The following is a 4,182-nucleotide window of genomic DNA, read 5'->3' as shown; positions in this document are numbered from 1 at the left end:
TGAACTCTTCTTGGGGCAGGGATGTGGTGGGTATGAAAGGCTGTCTTAGAACATATCAAGAAAATGAGATAAATGTAGTTCCTAGTATGTACAACTCTATGTGGTGACACAACTGTTTGTTTGGATTTTTAAAATATTGTTACCCATCCCAACAAGAATTTCCACTCTCCCCCGACTGCTGCAAAACCATAACAACCAATAAGCCAAACAATAAAAAAAAAAAAAAAAAAAAAAGAATGATTAAGGAGCATTTCTGAAAGAGCAGTCTTGACTCCACAGCAGTAAACTGCTGACCTCTTGCTTGATGGGACAGAGATTCCCACTGGTAGGAGGAACTCATGTTTTTTCAGCTTTACCTTCTCCAGAAGGAAAAAAATAATTTTGATGCAGAAGTCAGATATTAAATGGAAAAGCTGTTCTCATATGCTACCTGAGAAATGCAACACTGCCTGTATTTGTAATAGAAAGTTGAATAATGATGCTCACTTCCAGCAGCTATGTTATCTAAACTGATTTTTTTTAAATGCTTAGCAAAACAATTTCTGTGCAATTTCTTAGTGAATTAAAGACTAAATTTATGGTGTTCAAATGTTATGTTTGCCCTTGGGTAAAAGAAAACATCAATTGTTAGAAGGAGACATGAATTATATTTGAACTCATAGTGGCCTTTCACAGAAAGGAATAACATTTTTGTTTAAATAAATGAAAATCGGTGATATGTAGGATAATTGTTTTATTGAGAAAACTTGATCTATTTACCATAAAAGAAATTGTTCAAGTTAAGTTTGAAAAAGCTAGTGTATTGTGCCTTAACTTCAAATGCCTAGTGGTTTTAATATCCCACTTGTGAATGGTGAGGAGGGCTCCTTTTAGATGTTTATGTAGCACTGAATTCATATTTAGTCATATGTAAGGGAAGCTGGAAACTGCAGAAAGTGATCTAAGGAGTTATGATTTTCTGTGAGCTGCACACGTATGGCTCTTCCATGAAGAACAGACTCACAGACTCCAGCATCAAAAGTAGGAAGTAATTTTGTCTTAGGAAAATAATTCTTACAGGGAGAAAAAGTGTCTCTGAGCTCACTGCAGCATTGCTGGTTTCAGTGCTAACAGGGACTGGTTTCTTCCCAGTGAGCACTCTGAAAAACAGCCCAGTAACCCAGGAGCAGGATGGAGCCTTTTCTTAGCATTTTATTCCTCTAAAGAACCAAGTGTCACAAACAAAATTCATCCATAGATAGTGTAGCTTGAATGAGTTTTGTTTGGAATGCATTACCCAAAATATCAATATGGTAAAGGGCATACAGGTAACTGTAAAATAGTAACTGAATATGAATAGTAGAAATAAACTCAGTGATGAAAATACACTGGTAAGGCCTGAGACGCTGCTAACTGGAGCAGTGTTGTGTTGCCCAGATTTCTCTTCTCTGTTGGGCTGGGCTGACTGACATCAAACTGGTTAGCAGCGGGAATTGTGCTGTTCTCTTTATTGCCATAGTTTCTGGTATAGTGATGAAATATACTTTTATTAGATAGAAGATATGCTCCTGGTATGTGATGGGAAGTCCCCAGAGAGATCCTCGTATTGTAACTGGCTGGTCACTTGTCTATTTGCTCCAAAAAGAGATTCTCCCACCAAACTAACAGCAGAATTCTCAGCTTAGTGGGTCACTGGAAGATGAAGTCCTGCTACTTGAAATCTGAATAGTCAACAGCAACATTGCTTAAACTACAGCATGTGGAGTTTTTGTGGATCAGCAGGATAATTCCTGGGATCTGTGATACACTAAGTGATGCTTACTCCTGGGGAGCCAGCATTCCCCTCCTGTCAAGTATTGGCTGCAGGTCTGGCTTTAAGGAAGCAGCAGGCTGGCCAGAAGGCAGCCATGGGGCTCTGGGGATGACAGCTCTTGGGAAATGGCCATATTTACTCATCTTGGCTCTGGCAGTCTGTTTCCAGCCTCTGCCACTGTTGGGCCAAAGAGTTTTTACTGTGTGCTGATAGCAGACTCTGGGCAGATCTGTTGCATGTTGATGCTACTACACACAGCCCAGCAGTGTCACACACACATGGCATCTTTCTAGGGTTACATTCTCTATATCAATACTTGAGGCTGTCCTGCCTGCCTACCACAGGGACTAGTTACCACAGTTGAAATGCAAATTCTGTAGCTTTAACTTAATTATTTAGCTCAATTACTTTTTTTCCAGTTAGTCTATTTTTTCCCAAAAAAAGTAGCTCGTTAGTATGATAACACAATTGCTAATCTGTAATTTAATGGGCACTTGGTGCTCTAAGACCAAACCTGAAGTCATCTAATTAACTCCTTGAATATGTTGGAATGTGTTCATACAAATGATGCCTTAGGTTTTAGCTTTTAAAATTTTCAGATTCTGTACTGCTTTAGTGTGTAGTTCTGAGCTTCATATTAAGGGATGGTAATCTCTCTTCAGAGAGACAAAACAATTAGACAAAACAATAGACAAAACAATTCCTTTTCTAGCTTGGGACCAAGGACAACTGATCAAAATTTCAGGCCCAAGAGCATAAACAATGTAGACTGAAGAGACAAAACCAAGAAGGGTGGGGCTTCATAAACTAAAACTATAATTAGCTCTGCTGATAGACCAGAACTTATAAGAGTGAGAGACCTTGTGACCAATTGTCAGTTTTGTGACCATTTTGGGCTCATCTGGGGCATAGCCCTGTCTGGGCCCTTGTACTGCCCAAGGTGTGTACATTTACTTTCAATAAACACCTACTTTATTCTTTAATTCTGTCTAGTCTCTCTTCTGGGTCAGACTTAACAAGGCTTCAAAAACTCAAAAATGGGTGGAGTAATCAAAACTTCCTTTGCCCTCTCTTCTGGAGTATTGAGCTACTTAGATGTTAAGTCACCACATATCTTTGCCTTGCAGCTTTTTGTTCTTTATTTGGAGAGAATAACATTTTTTTCCCAGAGTATAATTGCGTTCCCAAGGTTCAGATCATTCATATCAGTCCAAATAGAAGATGAAAGCTGCCAAAAGTACATCTGGAAACAATGTTAAAAGCAATTTCTGTATGCTGAGCAATTTGGAAGAGCTGAAAGATGAACCCAGAGGATTCACACCTCTGATCTTCCAATATGGCAGCAAAATGTCCAAATTACTCTTGTAACAATACCTACCTCTTGGATGGCTCTCTACAGCTGATATTTATGATTTTCAATTGTTTGTTTGCTTTTATATCACAGTTTTAATCATAAGTTACCCTTCTAATTAGGGTAATCAATTTCTTACATGTGTCTATGGCCCCACCCTGTTCATTTTGAGAGATTAATGCAGATGCCAACATATGAAAATAATGCACACTAAAAAAAATGGCTTCGTGATATGCCTTTACAGCAGCCAGTTGAACCAATTCCATCTTTAGCTTTACTGTAACAAGAGAGTATTTTTCTAGCCCACTACTAGGCTCAAAAATACTTTAGTTATATCTTTACAAGATCCTAGCTTTCAAATTGTATTTGGCTTCTTTTTTGTTGCCTTGTTTTCTTTTCCCCAGTTTTTCTAAAAGTTAATCTGGCAGGCTGCCCTCTTGTTGCTTCTGCAGCAAATGCTGGGTTTTTTTCTCCTGGAATTCTCAGCAGAGCATGATGACTGAGGGTAGCTGAGCTGTCTAAAGCCCGAGCATTGAAATGTTATGTCTTGTTTAGCAAGTGCCACTCTGGTGTCCTAAACCTGACATTAGTCTCTGCCTTTGGATGATTGCACTCATGAAATGAGGCAAGAGGATTCTGCAGTAGCATACTTGCTTTACTTTGCAGCCTTGCTCACTTTCATCCTCTCTGTTCCTAAATTTTTGTGTGATGTGTTTTAATGCTCTTACCAGCTGCCACTCATAGGCAAAAGAAACTTTTTAATGCTGAGTTTCAGTAACTTCAGAGTCTTCAAATGGATTCAACTTTTTTGTGCTTATCAGGAACCCAGTTAAAATCTTGAGGCTGTGGGGAGGGCAATAGAGATAGAAAAAAAGTCTGCCTTTCCTTTAGTTGCCTGGAGAGTAATACTGTAGATATAAATCTTATGTTTTCCCCTCCATATTACCCTCATTTACCTAAGGGATCTTACTTTCCTTCCTCCTTGCTTTTCTTTCAGTTCTTCATCAGAGCTTCATTCAGTTCAGTATTATATTTCTAA

This window comes from Melospiza georgiana, chromosome 9 (assembly GCF_028018845.1).
Source record: "Melospiza georgiana isolate bMelGeo1 chromosome 9, bMelGeo1.pri, whole genome shotgun sequence".
In the NCBI taxonomy this organism is placed as follows: Eukaryota; Metazoa; Chordata; class Aves; order Passeriformes; family Passerellidae; genus Melospiza; species Melospiza georgiana.
This window is presented reverse-complemented; position numbering follows the sequence as displayed.